Source organism: Daphnia pulex, chromosome 6 (genome assembly GCF_021134715.1).
Source record: "Daphnia pulex isolate KAP4 chromosome 6, ASM2113471v1".
Taxonomy (NCBI): Eukaryota; Metazoa; Arthropoda; class Branchiopoda; order Diplostraca; family Daphniidae; genus Daphnia; species Daphnia pulex.
In genome coordinates, this window is record NC_060022.1 from 5,932,324 (window position 1) to 5,953,428 (window position 21,105).

The following is a 21,105-nucleotide window of genomic DNA, read 5'->3' on the forward strand; positions in this document are numbered from 1 at the left end:
AGGCAAAAGGGTGAAGATAACCGGACTCATTTTCTCAATAGTTTGAATGCAGCAACAAAAGAAAAAAAAAATTCAAAAATATTAAAAAAAGGGAGAAAAAAATAGAAAACAATCAAGCCAAGGGCGCGAGCAAATGGTTAACATCCCGCCGTTTAATTGATTTCGATCCTCTCTCTCTCTCTCTGCTGCTCCGTGTCTGGTTCTACACGACTGTTTGTAAGAGGGAGTCTTTCTTTTTCAAATTATAAAAGAAGGAAAGACGGGAGGGGGCGGAGGAGACTGAAAAAGGCAAGTCGTTTACTGAACACACAGCAAGCACACACACATGCAAGAAGCGTATAAAAGATGAAGGGGGGGGGATGTTGAACACATTATATATCGGGGGAACCTCAATTACGACGCGTGATTTTCAATAGGCAGTCAGTGTGACTCCATTTAAGGACCTCGCTTATATGTCTGTGTGTGTGTATCCCCCCTTGTACCTTGTATACCTTTTTGGGGTTTTTACATTCATTCGGGTTCGTAGCGCTCAACACGAACGAATCCTCCTCATTATATGATATTATAAATATATACCTTTTTCTTCATTCCACTTCTTCCTTTCTCTACGCTTTTCTGCTCCCCTTATTGATAATTGAAAGAAACAAACAAGATGGAAGATGAAGCATCGGAATGCTAATGGAAGGTCAAAGGCCGAACGAAAACGGTGGCCCCCATCTTTTTTCCCAGAAGCGCTCACCGTATTACAAGTTTCGGTTGAGAGGAGGGACGACAGCAGAGCCGATAGTTCGGGTTTGATTTCGTTCCGCATTGTGTGTCCATCTCGGTCCATTAGAGTTGTGAACATGCCAAGACATCATCCACATGTCCTCCCAGTTGGAGAAGAAGAAGAAGAAAAGAAGAAAAAAGAAGCTTTTGTGTCCGGTACGCATAGGGAACGCAATCCATCTCTGTTCCGTCCACTATATCTATACGTCATAGTAGAGAGAGAGAGTACTCTCGGACAGACACACTAAGTCATCTGACCGTGATCATTTCCTTTTGGCTTTTCTTGAGCTCGTTAGTCGTTACTTTCGACATTTTCTTCGTCTTGTTCTTCTCTCGTTTCGTTGCTTTTTATTAGCTTCGCTTGACATGAATCCCACGGACGGGGGGGTTATAATGGTATTAAAGAGGTAAGACAACCGATGGCGACATGTCGAACTCTTAATGCGGTGTGCAGCCATCAACTATTACTTCATTTCCACATAGTTTATCTATTCAACTACTGATGCGCTCCGATTAAAAACACACGGCGCTATTAGCGCTCGGTGCGGCAACAGCTGGCTGGTGCTGCGTAGTGGCTGTCGTCGATCGATTTTATCTGCGTCTCCCTTTCTTCGCTCTCGCTTGATTATCTCCACTAATACTTCATTAGATAAGTCTGGGAAATAATAGGTCGCAACGAGAAGAAGAAGAAAAGAGGCAATAAAAGATTCCACAACAACTATCTCACCCTATTATACAAATGACGACACGGCGATAGACTTTGAAGTGGAATCCACCGGGGATCCCGACATTGCCAACCCGAAAACATTCGAGCGACCAAGAGAGAGAGAGAGAGTTCAGCATTATCTCTTGGCCATAAATAGGAAATCCGGAGACTGGAGTGCCATACACGCCCAATGACAGCTGTCCTTTTATACCAAGTCAGTTAAGAGATTAACCAGAGATTTATCCGCTTGTCAATGGCAACCAAATCGAGTGAAAGTAACAGATAAAGTATCGTGTTCCGGCAGCACCGCCTACCACACTGTACATATTTCAACAGCCTACAATGTTGACGGATGAACTAGCGAAAATAAATCAATTCTAAATCAACAACAACAAATAATATCAACCAAACGGAAAGACGTCATACAACAACTGACAAAAATATCGCGTGATAAGACGGTCAAGTTGATTGTCAATATGAAGCTGAAACCTGTGGGCTACTGCTACTTATTGCCTCTTGACATATAACTTGATTGGCTCGATTGCCTCGTGTCGTCATTTGTGTAGCCATGACGGGGATGCTGTACCCGTCGTCAAGGAAAACCAATTTTCATCGACGTTGACATTTTATTAGAAGTTGCTATATCCCGCGCGTTGGGTGGATAGGGAAAAATCTCGTTTTTTTTGTCGCAAAATACCCCACAACCTGAAAGGTGGAACGGAGAGAGAAGGCGGTGAAAGTTAATTTTAGAGTAAATTCATCCATAGTGCATGATACCTTGTTCATAGAAGATGAGGCGTTTGCATTATTGATAGCGATGCCGCGACTCTATATTTCACAGTCTCATTTTAGTTTCATTAGACGGGAAATGTTATATAGAATAGTACACAACAGCAGATGGCAATTTCTGCTGGCTTCTCCTTGAAAATAAAAAGATCGGTCGAACTTATTATGGTCCGGCCACAGTTTTCCGCGTTTTCGAGATGAGCAATGCGAGAACTAACGACTCACTCCCCAGACTTCAACTCCACTTTTCGTGAACATCATTTATGAATGACGGCAACTTCAAGGATTCCAGCCAAACAATCGGCATCCAACCGCATCGAGATTACTCATTTAAAGGAAAGACCGCCGCCGGATTTCGTTGGACCCGACTAAGTGACACAGGAGACACAAGACAAAAATTTCGGGTTCGTTTACCAGAGTCTGCAGCATTTAAAAAAAAACCTCACGCGTGCACACAAGAAGGAGGAAAATAAAATTATATTAGAAAATCAATCCGCCCCCTTTTTTGTTTGTTCCATTACAGGACCCCGCGATTAAGAGAACAAAACTGAAGAAGGAAACTTTTTTCATCGACCTGTTGATAGAGAAGGAATAGCCGGGAGTCTCCCTGATGGAAACGGTTGATTGAACGCGATAGCAGTTACCGTACCCGAGCTGATCCCATAATGTTGATATTACGACGAGATATCATAACAGACTCGGGGAATTAGTTTGTCCGGTGGGATGGATGCACGTACCGCCCCCCTTTCGCCTCCCACTGATCATCCATGACGAGAACTGGACTGCATAAAGGGGGGGGGGGGTAGTATCGTATATACCTTTCATTGTGTCTTCTGCTAACCTTATTACGCTGGATCGTTGACTGATTCAAGAGCTGTGTGCGGAGCGAAGAAGCGAAAACACGAGTCGGTCGATAAGTGCGCCCTCCGACGTACAGCACATAGCCATGTATGTGTATTTCTGTCATCGTCTTTTACGACACGAACGTCGACAAGCTTTCGTCATCATTGAATGCTATAAGAGCAGGTTAGTTGTTGATGTTCGCCATCCAGGCCATCCAGGGAAAATGTAGGTGCATCCCACTTGCCAATACACTCCGGTATTTTTTTTTTCTCTTTTTTTTACGACTCGCAGACTTAATTCGCTTCTCGTGTGTACCTCCTAAACTCGCCATTTTCATTTAAGTATTGCCTCTGTGCATTTTCAGTAGGTGGAAGAGTGGGTGGACTTTTATTTAAACGGACGTCGCGGCGGCGCTCGATATTAAAAAAGAAAAAGGTCGTCTCGCAACTTTTCCTGGGCTTCCGCCTACTTGCAGCTCTAAAATTTGAAAAAAAAATTTCCCCCCAAAAAGAACGAAAAAAATGGCTAACCCACCACCGGGGTGGAAGGAAAAACGGAAGCCATTAAAGTTGTCCTGTGAAATGAATAAGAATCAAACGAGGTTAACACCGCAAGTGTAATGGGCAAGTGATGGGCACAACCGCCGTCCGATCAATGTTTGCTCTGCTGCACCATCACTATATACAGCGTTATATAGCGTGCCTGCGCTGCGAGCAGCTCGGTATTATATATATGTATATATACATAAGTCGACTGCCTTGTTTACGATCCGGTGCGGTTGATGGTTTCACGGGCTGCAGGGCGCGCGATGGTGAAAAGGACTAGAGAGAAATCGACCGCCACCAAATGACGGAAAAACATACTCAGACACACACACACCTCTATCGATTATTGGTCGCAGCAGAAGAAATGAAAATTTGAGGAATAAAACGAAACAGCTTTTCTAAAGAGGAAGGAAAATGGTCCGGTCGGTGATGAGCTGGTTCGATTCTGTACGGTCAAAGAGGGATTCGCAATCCGGGGAGAACTAGATAACCTCATTCGAGGTAGGATCGGTGGACGGTCGATGGCGACCATCTCATACTACAACCACTCAGTTTAAAGTCTCAAAAGTCGAGCAGAGGGGAGAGACGGTGAAGTAAGTTGGGAGCGGTGGTGGACCTGATTGGGTCCAGTTTCCGTTCCCGTTCGATGAAACGCTTACAGAAAAAAGATGGAACGAACGTCATCGACATGAATCGCTAGACTTTCAAGAAAAAAGGGGAGAAGGAAAAAGTCGATGATCTCAAAGCAATGCTTTTTCTTATTCCTTTTTCATCCGGTATATACTTTTTCAATATAGTCTACTACTATGTGCCACTCCCGAATAGCGGCTCCAGGGTACGAATGCAAGAGACAAGAAAAGAAGAAGAAGAAGAAGAAAAAAATGTGCATAGGCAAATTGGATTCAGCTGTTCCAACTCCCGAATGTACTTCTCTCTCTCTGGCTTTCAACTTTGGTGCCACTGTTCTATAAGGTGTTGCGAAGGGCCTGGATCAAGTGGAGTGGGGGTATCTGGGGTGGACTGAGGTGAAAATAGGGGAGAACATAAGGACTCCAAGGGGGGGGGGGAAGGAAGAAGGCCAAGGAGGAGGCTGGCAGTATGGTATAGACGCAACTCTTGTTGATGAAGCAGCACATTTCACATGCAAATACAGGAAGCAATAAGCTGTCCTCCCGCGTCTCCCAAACGAACGAGGGAGGAGAAGGAGGAGTAGGAGTAGGAGTGGGGTGGTAGAGAAATGACTTTTTCTACACTTCAAATCGCCTTTTGAACAAAACAAGGAGGACTCATTCAGTCAGCGATAGGCGCAGGGGAAAAAAGAACGGGGTGGTAAGACCCACAAAAGGCAGACGCATCAAGCGCCGAGCGGAGGGAGGTGATGACCGAGCTGAAGGATCAACTGGGAATCCTTTCAAAAAATCCAATAAGGTTAAGGGCAAAAAGAGAAAAAAAAAATGCACTCCGATGAGGGGGAGCTGAAGAAAGAAAATAGTCCCGTCCACCATCACGAAAGACACGCGACCATAACCTTCACTAACCGAATAGCTTCGAGAACTTGTGCGTCGCCTCCTCAAGGAATTGTATACACCCCCCGCACACTATTTCCATACATCAGATTTTTTAAAACCTCCAAAGTGTTTGGATTGGACCCGTTTCCATCTGATTCCAATGTTCATGTTGAAACGGCTAGAAGAGAAATAAATAAAACGGAAGAAAAATAAGAAGCTTTAGGCTCGTTCGTGAAGACGATTGGTGTCGATTGCTGCGGCCACTTATCGAACAAGGCCGATACGTCGGATATATGTCCTTAGGGAGTGTGAAGCAGCGCAAAAACAGGAACCGACGTCATTTTATGGCGAAGGTCTCAAGGAGGAAGCCGAACGTGTCGCAAGGACAAATAGATTTAAACAAAAATAAGAAAAAAAAGCCAAGGAAATAAAAAAATTAAAAAAAAATGGACAGAAAGGTCGCGTCCTAATACATTTGAGGCCACACGAGTCGCAAATGGAGACGAACCCAATGACGTACACTATCACATATCGAATTTCGGTACGTCATCCATTGCTATTCAATTTGATTACTCATGACGTATTGTACTTGACTGTATTGTACCTCGACTACTTTTGACGATAAGAAATTCTTTTGTCTTCTCATTTTTCTATGGGGTTGTTCGATGAATGAAAAGGGCGAGTCGTTCGACGTAGGAAGCAACCAGGGTAAACAGGGCATTTGGAAGAGAAACGTAAATCTCTGCATTGTTTTTCCAGCATCACGAATCATCACCTCAGATTGTTGTCTTCCAGAACGAAGATGAGCCGGACGATTCAATATGATGCCCAGACTGACTCGTCGTTGTTCATTTGCATTTCCAATCCCGAAAAGAGAAAGGAAGAAAACAATTGGGATATATGAAAAGGAAAATGTCGAAGGTTATAGCTAAAAGGAAAAACGAAAAGAGAAAAAGATTCAATCGAGAAGAGAGGCTGCCAAAGATGCAGACGTATTTTATGTGCCAAACAACTGAGAAAGGTCAGAACTACCGAATCGTAAAACATCGAAAGTTATTCAACCAAAAAAGAAAAAGAAAAATAGAGATTTTTCAACTTGTCCTGCTCCTCAGAGTTCATCATCCACACTACATAGTGACTTTTCCCAATCATTCGCGATTCACGACCGCTCCCGCCGACTCGTGACCTCCCCAGCGTTACGAATTGAAAATAACCCGTTGAGCGCGCGCGGTCAGTCGCGGGATAGTCCATTCTGGGTATTGATAATAAACGTCATCCACGAACATCAAAACATTTATGCCAACGGCCTCCTCATATCGTGTCGAAAAAAGAAAATCTGACGGGAAAGAAAAGAAAAAATCCAAGAAGAAAGAAGAAACCGAAAATAAACACTTAAACGGATTTGCGATTGTACGTCAGATAAAGCGCTTTGCCCCCCTCTAACTGTGTGTACCTTCTTCACTTATCTTTCACTCGATTTCGTTCTTTTCCCGAGGACGTTTCATCCAGCAGTGCTCGTCCGGCACGTCGTAGAGTTACCCTCATTGACGATTCCGCTCGCATCCCACCGCACCGTCTATTATTCCGACGCCCCGTCAAAAGCAGTGCCCGGTTTTGTCGATCGAAACCCCGTTTTTCTTGGTTTTCACCTTTTTGTCTCTCTCACCGAAAAAATGGTTGGTTGATAATAATGGGAAAAGAATGATAAACAAGGACAGTCAAGACACGACAACCTGTTTTTGTTTGGTTTTTCTCTTTTTTTTTCTAGCCGCCATCTTTAAGTCAAGAGCTTATCGAGTTTCTGTGGTATAAATCAACAAAGACAAATATGTTCTCCTAAAAGGTTGGGCTCTCTCTCTCTCTCTCTCTTCGGAGAAACAAAAAACAAACAACAACAACAAATGATCGGAAAACATTGACAGCGGCGGGAGTCGGCAAAGAGGACTCCTTATACAAATAGTTCATGCATGTAGCAGCGCTTTGTCTTTGTGGAAAGCTTTCCTGTATTATAGATGACCGGGAAAAATGCGAATCATTCCCGCAATTCCACCTGGAATAACCGAAACCAAAGTTTTCAACTCTCTCTCTCCCAATCTCTCTAGCCTCAATTCATGTATACTTGAGAAAAGATAACACATGCAAGACGCGTACCGTAACGCAGGGCCGACATAGTCTGATGTAAGAGACTGTGGCAGGGGATGACGAGACGCATCACAAAAAAAGAAGAAGAGGAATAAAAAAACACACGCAATCCCGTGAGAAAAACTTAGCGATCCCATGGGCTCTGGAAAATATTCGGGAAGCGCAAGCGTATACAGTATAATAAGATTCGAAACCGATTCAGCTATTGCTTTAGCCAGCATTTCGATGTGACCGTCGTTGCCTTATTCCTCTCTGTGTGTGGCTGCCAAGTTTGATTGAACGGATTTGAAAGGAAAAAAAAAGGAGCTCCAAAAGTGGAAAGAAACTTTTTTTTTGCGTCGAGGGAACGAGCAAAATAGGCAAAAGAACGAAAGCAAAACTAAATAAAAACAAAAAGGAGGAAGAAAAAGAAGAAGAATAGAAAAAAAATCAAGATCCAGTCCCGAAACAAACAAGAATGATGGGCTGCAAGACAAACAGGGTCCCGCTTGCTTATCACCTCTAGGAGATCAAAATGTTATGCAGCAGCCAGCAGCCAGGACGAAAAAGAACCTGGAGTGGGGAGAGACAGACACCACAGTCGCCAGAATGCCAGAAACGGGTGGAAAGGGACGACGAAGGGAAGGAGTTGATATAAACGACAAACAAGAACCGATTCGGTGTTGCGTATAAATCATGTGTCACAACTCAGACCAGCAGATTGTATAATATCAATATAAATCAAATGCACCAGGCGTGTGCCCGCTACGACGTATGGCCAAACACAGCAACAGCCAATAGTATATCCCGATGACTGATAGTAGTCAAAAGTGGCGGGCGAACAAAAAAATATAAATATTATTATATCAAAGAGTTACCAAACAAAAAGACTAAAAACTGAGCAAGAGGATCGATCGATTGAACGTCGTGCCGCCGCGCCGTTGCATCGGCCCTCCAAGGTGATTTTTTTTTTTGTAAGTTGGAAAGAAATATCATTCCGTTATGAGAGACTTTTAAAAAATCTTTCGGAATAAACGGACGAATCAAGTTCAGCGTTACTACGTCTGTCGGATCACCTGCGTTTTGCGCTTGAGTTATAAAAAAAACTTGTTCTCCTTGTCGATTGTCCTCCAGCTTCCCAGAAGCAAGATGACACAAAAGTGAGTTGGCATTAGGCAAAGAAAAAGATACAAGGACGAACCAACGGCACATTTAAGGCAACACTATCACATCCACGAGAGAAGAAAACAAGGAGAGAGAAATAGAGTTATCCATAAGAATTTTTCGAAAAAGAAAAAACAAATCTAAGCAAACGTTCAGTGCGTGTGTGGATATATAACTAGCGCGCCCGAGGATGTCACGCCTCCTCTTCCTTGCACCATCTATACATAGCGTTTTTTTTTCCTCCGTCCGTTTATTATTTGAAGAAAGAAGAAATAACATGTTGAGAAACGTGTTAAATCTTTGTTTTGGTTTCCAAAAAAGAAAAAAAGGTTTTCTTTTTTACAACTTTTCACCCTCTTCTTTTCAGGTGTGATGAGTAAAAAAAAAAGAAAAGAAAAAATGAAATTCAAAAATGGGGAATTCAAATATTCCAAAAAAAGAGGTGTTGGGAGATTTTTAGAAAATAAAAATGAAATAAAATAAAAGTTAAAAAAAAAAAAACACTCCATCGCTAGCCATCTGGCTCCAACGGGCCGTCTCAGTCCCGCGGGGTGTTTCAACTTCTTATTTTCTCCCCCCCCCCCTTTATTTCTCCTTGATCTGAGCTTCTCTCTCTCTCGTGCGTATTTTGCGCGTGGCCTCTATCGCATTGCAGACGTGCACTCACGCTCCCTTCTTCTTCTTCCGAAACCGTACATTTCTGTTTTGTTGCCTTGACTTCTTATAACCATTCACGCCCCCCGTTCGCCCATTGTAACTACATACGATATTGTGCGCTTGTGTGTGTATGTGTGCGCTGCTATAATCATTTACGCTTTTTTTTTTATTTCTTTGTGTTGTTTTAACTTATAATTTAAAAATTGGCCAAACTGTTGCCGTGCGAAATGGCGGGGCCGGTACGGACAGGCAAAGCGGCGACTCCATCTCGTGAGCGGCGTCGACTGCGGGATTGAAACGGAGAGGGAAAGTGCTGATCGATTCACTTTAATGATCCGTCGTAACGACAGTGTTGCAACGAAACGGCAAAGCCCCGGAATAGTCGAACGTATAAAAAAGTGGTGGAGGGGAAAAAAAAAGGAGATGAGAGTGGCTGGCCTCTCGTAAAGGAGACCGTTTAATAGACCGACGGGCCGGAGAGTAGTATCTCACGCTACGAGGCCCGGTGGTTCTAAACGATTCAATAATAAATAGCACGACACGGCAACAAGTGTCTGACTCGGCAAAAGTCGAACTCGACGTCGTGACAGCTTAACGAGACTTTGACTCTCACGAATAAATGAGCTCTCGCTGGAGGTTTGTATTATTGCCTCATCTTTTTTTTCTTCCACTTCCCCCCAGCTCAAGTTGTTGCCTCCCTATTCTTCTTCCCGCGTCTATCTCGGACTCGGAGTTAATCACCAGGTGATCCAGCGTGATAATGATATCTGCGTGCGGAAGCGTAGAGGTCTTTATGCACATACTACTACGCATATGATCCACTGGCACAGCGTACAGACAGCAGAAGCCGCCGAGACGCTGCGGGGTGCCATCTGGTAGGGCAAGAGAACTCCGTGATTTAACACGAAGAAAAAAGAAGAAGGAAGAGCCCAGCAGCAGCAGCAACAGCTTGCCGGCCAGAGCGGAACTTTTGAGAGTCTCAAGGAAATGAGAAATGGCGGTGATGAGAGTCGATTTCGAAACGCTGCTTGACTTGACTTGAATGGTGTGTTGTTGTTGCTGTTGTTGGGTATTTCTTTTCCATTTCGTTGTGTTGCGGGCGGGTGACACGCAAGAATCCCCGTCGATCCTACGCCATACTGACAGTAGCTACAAGCCAGTTTTGGTCTTCCATCACTTACCTAATTTTGTTGGTTTTTGATGCCGTTGTTTTGTTTTTTTCCACTGTGTTTGTGGGCTTCGTACCCATGTAGGCAGCCCGGCCAAAAAAAGACGGATGGATCAACATCACGCAATCCGATAGCCCATTGCGGACTACATATAATAGAGAGGCGAGGAGAGTTATACAAAAAAACAGCTGTGCAGCCGCAACAACTGGCCGTGACGTGATCCAACAACATTGTTTTCTCTTTCTATTTGATTCGACCATCTTCTTTTTGGAGGGGTTGGGGTTTGAATTGGATAGAGCCTTAATGAATATCTTATATTATTTTTTTGGTCGTCGTCGTCGTCATTAAAAACCAGTTAATTCTAGAATGGTTGAAAAACTCGAAGGCGCCACACACAAAAAGTGTACGCGCTGAGGTTTTCTTCGTTATCTGAACGTCTTTTCCCTTTTTCTCTTTAAAATTGTAATTTTTTTTTCCTCTCCTAAAGTGACAAGGGAGGGGGGTCTCGTCTGATAGCCCAACACAGAAATGGAGACAGCAAACGAAGAAAAATGGATGTGGAAATAAAAAGAGAGTCGAGATACAAGTCGGCAAGGATAGCGGGAATGTCGGATGCGATGTTAGCATGCTGAAGACCTGATTCCCTGCTATTTCGATTTTTTGTTTTCGATTTTCTTTTATATATATAAAAGGCGCACATAGCCTTTCTGTCTCTGTCTGTCCTCCTTGAATCAACCCTAATTGGCCGAGAATTCCTTTCGCCCAGAGGAACAACAGATAAGGGAAAACGAGAACAAAAACACACACACACGAAGTCGCCGCGAGTCTGATTTATGTGGTACAAATCAATTTATCAGTGTCTGCTACCATGTCGTATTAATGGTGGGAGTAGCCGAGGTGATGAAAGAATGGAAAGTGCGCAGTTTACTTTTATTTAAAAAAAAATAAAAGTCCCCGAAAAAACTCTATGCGCACAAAATACCGCCCACATTTCTATCTATCTCTAGCTCTCTCGGCGGGAACACAAAAATATGGAAACAACGTCAAAAATGTTGCGAAATTACATTCCCGTTCTTCGTCGACGATTCAGACGTCAAAAGAATCTCGTCTCGTTATTGCTGTCTCTCTTTTTTCCTCTTCTTTTTTTTTAGTTGCTGTTATGTGTGTGTGTGTGTTTGTTTCTCTCTTTTTTTGTGTTGTTGTTCATTCGTGTTTCGCTTGTTCGGAGCTCTCTTTCTAACTATATTCCTTTTTAACATATTCGTGTTTCCTTTTGATTTTTCTACCTACTTCTGCTTCTTCCTTGTGCTGTATATGTACAGTATTTTTTTCACGAGACTCAGCCGGCGGTGTATATGTATATGCTTTCGGTAACCCTATCATTAGCTTAATCTGACGATGAATTAGCAGTCTCGCGAAGCACGGCGCCGCCGTCAAAGACGGAAAAGACCAACGTAATTGCCGTCATTTCTCATCTTTTCTGTTGTGCGAGCACTGCGGCTTTTTAAGGTAATAACGCGGCCCCTCGTCACGGCACCCGCGACCGTTTCTGATAGCGACGACGAGATTTCGTTTTCTTTTTTTGGCGCGCGAAACTACATACGTACAGAGAGAGAGAACGGAACTATATGGACGTTGCTTTTCGTTTGATGTGCCCCCAAAAAGCGACGATGACAGGAGCGCCTTTAAATTTACAAGGTAACCAAGTAGATAAATTCATTAACGATGAAAGGCCCCCCCCCCCCACCAAATTTAATGACAGACGTTCCTTTTTGTGTTTATCCCCTTTCGCTCGCGTCTTATTCGTAATGTCTCCCAACTGTTTCAACGAGTTCAGCTTAAATGTCCAAAAGGTTAGCCGGAAACTTCTATCCGGAGGGCTGTTAGACCAGTGTGCTGGGCACAAAAACGACGCTCGCCCGAAACTTTTGATTCAGAGGGCCGTTTCAAATCAATTGAATGGCCATTTTTGAACGGATCCAACTATTACCGCGCGTTGGATGTTGGTGGGGAGGAGGATCACGTTCTCGAACTTGAAGATGGTCTACCTCTCCCAAGAGTTCCCTCTGGTCCGTCTATTTTTCAGACATAGTCCAGTTTACGAAAAGGAGAGAAAACCGTGTTGTTGGGGGGACCTCAATGCTCTCTTAATGATCGCCACATGTACATAACCCTGCTGAATGGGACCGGAAAAAAAAAAGGAATGGGGCCCACCAGCTGGTCTTGATGAATCTTTCCGACACGACCGTCTGTCATTACCGACAGAATTGAGGCTCGCCAGGCATTGGTCAACACTTTGGTGGTTCCCTTTTGAAACTTGGGAGACGACAAAAATGTTGGCAATAAAGTCTGAGAGAGTGTGAGAAGAGCGAAGACTGAGAGAGAGAGAGAGAGAACCAGAGTTGGGAGACTGGTGACGGAGACGTTTTCCTGGCCTCTATTCAAAACGAATCACGAAAGGCCCCCGTGTGTGTGTGTGTGTGAGGATGAATCGATTTTAATGACAGATCGATCACCGAGACACGATCGATAGGGCTTCAGAGGCTTTCCCCAATGAGTGATAGCGGTAGTCCGTTCAAGAAGCAAAGTAAAGAGGAAGATGTGCGTGTGCACTTGTGCGGAGAAGAGCACAAGAAGAGCGAAATCAAGAAGGAAAATGCTGAGGCGAGCTCGAACACTACTATATACACAGACACAAAATCCTCAAATGCAATGATCAGGATCAACTGATCCGAGGTCTCTTTTGGCCGTCGGTAGCCTCGGCTATTGGCTGACGATCCATTCAATCGTGAGCCCTATTTTGACAGCGGACACAAGAATGGTTAACAAAATGAGAGAAGAAAACCGGATCAAGTGGACCGAGAATGCGGGGGAAGAAGAAAAACCCCGACCGCCGTCACATTTTTCCGTCTGGCATCAGCTCATAGTCACAAAATTGCCTAGTGTACATATGCTCGGATGGGAGAGCTGACCGACAATAAATAGATCCACACAGCAGCCAGACAGGGACAGAAGGAAAAAGAAGAAGAAGAAGAAGAGAGAAAAGGTTTGTATACCAGCTAAGACGGCATACATACATACATATATAAATGTGTACGAATGGTGTATACACAATATGGGACTTGACGAACGACCTAAAAGCCTCACGAACCGTCAAGAAGAAGAAAATCACACACAATAGGCCACTAATGGAACTGTTTGTTAAGCCTCCGCCCCTGAGGAACCAGAGGGAGGGGGGTCTCGCTCCCTACGCCAATCTTATACGTACACAGTTCTCCTCCTCGCTATATTCCCCCCCTTTTTTTCTGGCTCCTTGTGATGAACGCATACCGAACGTCGCGGGAAACCCTCGGCTAACAGACGCTCACGCTTTTCTCCCTTTCTCCGCTTTTATGTCTTAGCATACGTCGTCCCCCGCTTACGTGTATGCACTCTGATGATATCGGAAACAAACGCCAATCGCCTCGGCCCCGACCTTTCCCATGTCCCAACGCCCGTTGTTATTCCTCACAAACCTACACAACGTCTTCTTCTTCTTCTTCTTCTATTTCTTGTATAAATAATATCCCTCCTCGGACGTTTTCTTCTATATTCGCCTTCATTCTTCAAGAATGAATAGGGCCCCCGTTTTTGTGATTTACTGTTCTCATATCGTCGTCGTCGTCGTCTCTTGCTCGCACTGTACCTCGTCTCCCCCCTTTCCCTCCAGCATACTCAAACACGAGCTTGGCCCTACGTGCAAGGCAGCACACTCACACAATAAGCCGAGCAGTTGTAAACTTCAGCCAGCCGTCGAGACACATGAATTGGGTCTATAGTCGTATATATCAATCAGACCTACATTGATATTATTAATCGCGCCACAGCTACCCCTAACCAGCTTCTTCTTCTTCTTCTTCTTATTCAACCCAAAAAGAAGATACGACCTTTTCCCCCCACCTCTCTCCCCTATTTTGTTGTTCAGTTCTCTGCCTAGCTCCACCTTTTGATGTAGTTGATTGATCCTTGTAGACGCTGTCAATCCCGCAGTTGCTCGGCCGTCGTCGGGATTGAACACCCATGCAACCGGCGACGACTTCCCCCCCTCCCTCTTCTCTCTCAACCGCTCCCTCCCAGCGAACGCATGTGACTTAACAACACACACACGAAATAGGATAATAAAGATGGTGGTAAAGAGGGGGAAATATGATGAAGGCGTGTCGACCAGCAGTGGTCGATGTTTCATCGTCAGTTTGTTTGTTTGTTTTCCCATTCACACACACACACACACATACACAGCAGCCGAATGTGTGATGGAAATTGTTATAACCTTATAGGTAGAAAAGAGAGAGGGAAACCAACCGAAAACGTGGAAAAATATAGAAAAAGTGATTGAACAAGACTCATCTGCATACTCGATGGACTCATCACGTTTCTCGCCGACTTACCTAACAGATTCATCAGGCTCCGCACTCTGCTGTTGCAGTGAACCCCGCCTTCCTTCTCCGTTTCAATCTGAATCTCGTGACGGGCCCGTCAGAAGCCGAGAGATGGACAGCGAGAAAAACAAACAAGAAACGCAACTCGATATGCGCGCCTGTATATGTAGAACCGCTGATGCGGTCTGTGGGTGTCGCTGATTGTTTGTAGAAGGAAGCGAAAAACGACGTGTATACATACACACACACACACACACGTAGGCAGGAGACCGTCAAATACAAGATTTTCCAACCGGAATTACTTCCGGGAAACGCAAGAGGAAAATAAGTTGGGTTCTCTTTTATATATTATTTCTTTTCTATGCCGTGTGTGTGTGTGTAGCTGGGCCCGGTTGATGGACAGCACAGCTCGATTCAGCTGTCAGATAGTGTCGGCTGTGTTTGCAAACTGTTGCTTTCTGGCCACCGCTATGCAGCACCGCCGCCTTTATCTTTTCATTTCCAACCTGAAACCGGATCGGACGGACTTTTCCAAACCAAAAGCCCCGATGGATGTTGTGGGTGTTTTGTAATAACAAAAAGGTTATAGTGTCGGAGGCAGATAACCATCGACACACATATATAAACGAGGCAGAGCCGATGATAGAAAGGTACTCCCTTTACATTTATGATAGCGAAAAAAAAAATTAGAAAAAAAAAATGGTTTTATCCTTTTTTTTCTTCTTTCTTTCTCGTTTGTCCCGTTTGCTACTTTGCTTTAATGTCAGCGGACGCTGACAAAGAAAGTATTGGGAAAGGACTGCTCCGTTATACAAAAGATGTTTGATTAGCATTGTAGAAAGAAAGGATCCACCTCCAATCATATGTTCCGTGAACAATGAATATTCAAGAGACGATGATTGAAAAAAGAAAAAATGGTAAAAGAAGAAGTCGAATAACGGAGCAGAGATATGTTGTATAATACGTGGAAGCAAATCTTGATTTCTTTTAAGCCAATTGGGAGCTAAAGCTTTGAAGTAACGACAGTTAGTAGGATTATATGTGTAGCACAAGTCTCCATTCATAGTAGTTGTGGTTGCCCTCTAGGCATTAAGACTTCAGCTTCCGCTACCAGAGGCCACCACTTTCCAGCTGGAATCCTCCAGCCGCTTTCGACCGGGAATAGATGTAAGAAAATGACAAAAGCGGATAAGACACGTAGAGTGGGCGGCGGAATTGAAGAAATATCGCGTATTCCTTTTTAAAAGTAAAAAGAAGAAAAAAAAAAAGAAAAAGAAAGAAACGCATAAAACACTCTTCGATACACTAACCACCCACTCGTCCTCTTGCTGGCATTCAGCGCGCATTTGAATTGGACTTTCTGATGGAATTTACAAGTAGAAGTGGCCCCCGAATGAGAGCACTCTGTCTTCAACCGCTCCCAAGTTGCTATCCTTGATTTCCACGGTAACCGGAATTGACGTGATTCGCCGTTGAGCTTTCACAACGGCCCACACTGTCAATCCCATCGCTCGTGAGATGTATGCATGTCGACAGAGGCCAAGAGTGGGAGTCGGAGAGAGAGAGAAAGAGAAAGGAGCGACCCGTAAAGATCCCACCCAAATAAGCATTCCCGCTTGCAACCGTCAAATCAAATCAAGATAAATTGAATTTTACTTAGAAATTTGGGTCTCTTTGTACACGAATATACTACTACGCACGTTGACTGGGAGTAGTGGTTTTTATGTATGTCTTGTAGACTTTTGGTCTCTGCCAGCCGGAACGATGTTGCCTTGATTCAGTTGGCCTTTCAACGTGAATTTCTTTCACTTGTCTTTCAACGGACGTCTTGGTCCACGCCCACCTCACCTTCCCCTCTTGCTCACATACAAAATCAGAATCAGGAATCAAGATAATGTTGAAAGCGATGGTGTTTTGAGGGGTTTCAAGACCGGGCCAGCAGACAAGAGTCGCTCGCCAGGGCCCCGCGTCGCTACCTGATGAGATTCAGATAGTTATCGGATAGTTATTTTCCTTGTGGCCGTCATCTGGACGCGAGAAACGCGCTGGCTTGAGTACATATAAATATAATACACGTCTGCGAGACGAGCGGTCAGTCTGATTTTATTTTTTTAATGGTTATCTCTGTGAATAAAAAGCAATGAAATAAAAAGGAGAAAAAGGGTCCCTCGCTTATGTGGTAGACGATGAACTCGAAAGCATTTCCCCCTCTTCCAGATTCTCCGTCCATCAGTTTTATGAACTCTCTTTCTTGCTCTTTTGTTAATCGATTACAGGTAGATACCAAGTTGCTTGTGTATGTTTATGTAAATTTCGGGACGAGGTCTGAAATCCATCTAGAACCCCCTTCGTTTTTTTTCGGAGCTTCTTCCATTTTGAACCCTCATTCCTTTCTAGATCTCCCTGACTATACTGGGGTAAAAGGGGAAAAAAAATAATAAAACTAAATAAAGTAAAATAAATAAAAGGGATACAAAGAAAAAAGATAAAGATTCCATCCACTGATTTCCTTCCTTCGTTCGTTCCCAACCGTTCCCAACAAACACGAGTAAAACATGCGAAATAAAATCGAGGATTCTTATTTTTTCCCCCTTTTTTTTCTTTCTTCTTTTTCTCTTTCTTTCCCCTCTTGCAACCTTCCTCGTTTTCATTTAGTAGAGGAAGGAATATAAACCGAGAAGGGATCTTATAGGACGAAAGAAGAAGGAATTAGCTTCGGAGCTCACTTGGCAACATCCATTATGAGCTCTCTAAACAGGAAAGGCAAAAAAAAAAGTTCGATGGATATCGAGGTCGTCCCCCCTATATCCTATTCAAATATTTTCTTTGCCTTCAGTCTCGCTTGGATTTAGCAAAGAGTAGATACAGAAAGAGGAGAATGTTTTTAACCTTCTGGTCTTGGAAAATTTATTTTTCACGAGGTCCCATGTCCCTTCATGAATTCGTCCCGCTACAGAATGAAATTCTGTCCATTTTCTCACCATTCAAGTTGTTGTTTGTTATTGGGTACATATGTTATCCATCCCCCCCCCTAACATCGACCCCGAAAAATATTTGTCATTTATACTTGAATCAATTAAAAAAAAAATAGAAAAAAAAAAGATTATTAAATCAATAAGAGTTGATCATACGGATAGACAACGTTCGACTACGGATTACGAATGGGAATTCGTTCTGGTGAGACTCTGCTTTTAGTGAGCGCATCCCATTCCCATATCTCTCCAGAGTCGTTCCTATACAATGCCAGTAGATTATGAATTATGTTTATGAAAATTTCAGCTTGAATGCAAATGTGCAAAGCAGAAGGCTCATCAGGTGCGCGCAAGACGATGCGATCCAATCTTTTGGTCCTTAACGAGCCCTTGTATTATAAGGCGAGAGCAAAAAGAATTGAGAGGTAGTAGTAGCTCTGCTCGCCATGAGATGAGAAGAAGAGAGATTTCGCTAGTTTGACATTATCTCCTCCGGCACATCGATTTCGGTGCGCCAGTCCTCGCCCCAATTCAACAACAAAATAGAAAAGATGTATACATGTTTTTGATTTCTTGTGTGCTTTTCCGGATTTCTGTTTGACATCCAAGAAACCAGTTTCTCTAGCAGAAGGGAAGCTGCCTTTTAGTGGACTTTGTGATGTAGATAAAGTCAACCACAAGTCAATCTAGCTTTAGCACTTTTCCTTGAGGTATTCACAGCCCCCCCCCCCCCCAATCATTTCTGCGTGGGCCTTGATCTCTAAAGTCACGTCGTGAACAGAGTTGAACAGAGAACGTTGTCTACTAAAGGATGCTCTATAGAGACGAGAAACTCATATTTTTAAAAGGTCTATCCCAATGTTGATCTAGACGAGAAAAGAGAAGATGGAAAGGAATAGCTTCCAGATCAAAGCGACATGCGTGTGGCCCTCCTTTGCCCATTACCATAAATTGGTAAGAGCATTGCTCTACGCTGTCGAGTCTGGGGAGAGAAAAATAAAATAAAAAATCGAAACGGTGGTTGAGAACGAAAGAGGAAAAGTGAGAAGAGACAGCCAGGGAAATGTGAGCCACCAGCTGAGCTGAAGAAGCGCGGAGAAGAGCTCATCACGCACCTCTTCTTCTCTGGCTGTTCGGCACCTGAGAGACGCCATCGGGAATGCAAAGCCAGCCACTTTTTTATTTGTGTAATTTGAATATTTTTTCCTGATTTGAAACAGAGGCGCGAAAGAGATCTGTCTCGACTAGTGGGATGTGAATCATTCCAAGATTCAATTTTCTGATATTCATCAGCTGTTTGTTTATTTTTTTTTTTATTTTGCTTCTTTTCTCCCACCGTTTCTCTCCATTTTGTATTCATTGTCCGACTAGACGACCGAGACCCAAGACCTATGGTTATGTCTGAAGCGGCTGGACATGGTCAAATCTCTTTTTTGCCTCCTCCTGTTCTCCGTCCCGATTACAGTCATAAAAGAGGGGAGCAATCAACTTTGAGTCAGCAACAAAACGTGGACGAGGGCAAGCAAAACGACTTTCTTAAAGAGCAAAATATACCGTAGCTAGTATAAAAGAAATAATAATATCAAACATTTCTAGACGAATAAGGTATAAGGACGAAGCGGATGAGACATAATGATCTTCAAAAGGACACGAAGCTCGAATCAAATTGCTATTCGTAACTCGTCTCCATCCCGCCCTTCGCCCCCTCACTATCCACCAAGGGAATAAGAAACAGAAAAAAAAAACAACGATAATATAATGAGAGGAAAAAAAAGGAATAATAACGAGCCTAAAAATAGTTATTTCCTTCCAATACCCCCCTATTTTCTTATACAAGAAAATAATCCAAGTCAGAGGACAGGAGTGAAAAATAAAAAACAGAGACCCAAATTTCATTTAAAAAAAAAGAAAGAAAGAAATAGAAAGCCCAGCACGAACAACAAGGCGGAAGCAATCAAATTTTTAGGTTTCTGTGGGTTGTAAAGCAATTGTTTGCGCTCGGTCCGCGTGATTACGACCGTTTATCGTCGTAAAAAAAATCAAAATTGTTCGGGAGCTAAGACTAGCAAGCGCCGAAAGCGTGGCATTAAACTGGGCGCAGGGTGTAGACCGAAGAATGAAAATGAGGAAGAGGAAAACAACCGCAGAGAATTACAAAGAAATGACATCGAAATGTTGTAACCTGCTGCTCTGAATCAGGGTCCACTCTATGAAACAAACGATTTTGTAACAAAGAGGGCACAGCAGGAAAGAGCCGAGAACCGCCGAGAAAGCCCAATGAAAAATGATTCAAACGAAGGTGATGAAGGTTCCATCGAGGTCGCTTTTAAATCACTGAAGCGCTTCATCTCAAACACTTTATTGCGCTTGACGCAATAATGCGCGCAGAAAACCTGCGGGTCGTGAAAATATTTCCCGGCTAGAATATTTCCAACAGGCAACGACCCCAGGCCGAGGACTGCGAGCTATTCGGGTTTTTTTTTTTTTTGTTTTTTTATTAGCCACAACTCTTCTCTTTTTCAGAGAATCGCAGACTAATCAGCTATATGTGCAACAGCGCCGCACTGTAGGGTTCCGCTGTGTTATTACGGCTGTCCATCAAGCGGCGGGGTAAATGCTCCAGGTTAGATGGGAAGCGAAAGACAGAAGAAGATGAACGCTTTTTTTATTATTTTTTTCCTCCTCTCCCATTTTATTCTTAACTGTTTAAGAAAAAATACAAATAAAACTTCTTGGAAAAATTCGCCTACCATTCGGGAAGTTTCATGAGCCTCATCCACTGCCACATGCTGGGTGATGAGACAGATGTAATATTCAGCCATGCTCCGGGCAGATGAATCAAACTTTTAAAGTATCTCTATAAAAAAAACGGAATTGAAAACACATGCTGCTGCCTGTGTTCTTATACTGTTCCCCGGCTATTAAAAGCAACAAAAAAGAAATTATATAGCTCCCAGCAAGAGTATATTTCTACAGTTATCTAGCTGTAGCATCCAACGCGAAGACGGATGACCGTGGTAGCCCCTTACGTACATCAGCAGCTTGGTGTGTTAAACGAGATTCAACGACTCCACTCAATCTTTGGTGTCCATTCATGAGCCCGAGAGAAAGGAACACGAAAAACAATCTGGCAGAATAAATCATGCTTCATTATTATGACGAATGTTTTGCAGCAAATCAACACCTTCTGCTTCTTCGAACATGAACCGATATTTTTTAGAAAATGATACCCATTTGCAACGGGGAAGGCGACCTAATGCAACGTGTGAGGTCAACATTGGAATCTCATTCTGAACAGTGAAGAAGAAGCTTCTAATTGCAAAACAACACGCCATCGGATAGCCTGGGCAAAATAACGTCCTCCATTCAGTTAAATCGTTCATTCATTCGACTCCACCTCACGTTTCCTTTTCCCTCTATTTATTGTTACTCGTTGTCGTTGTTTACT

The 21,105-nt window shown here is 43.5% G+C and overlaps 1 long non-coding RNA gene across 1 annotated transcript in view; it reads right to left on the reverse strand.

The window, feature by feature from the left end:
- The window catches only part of LOC124195614, a 38,875-nt gene that overhangs the window by 15,193 nt on the left and 2,577 nt on the right, over positions 1 to 21,105 (reverse strand). The gene's annotated exons all lie outside the window — the stretch shown is intronic.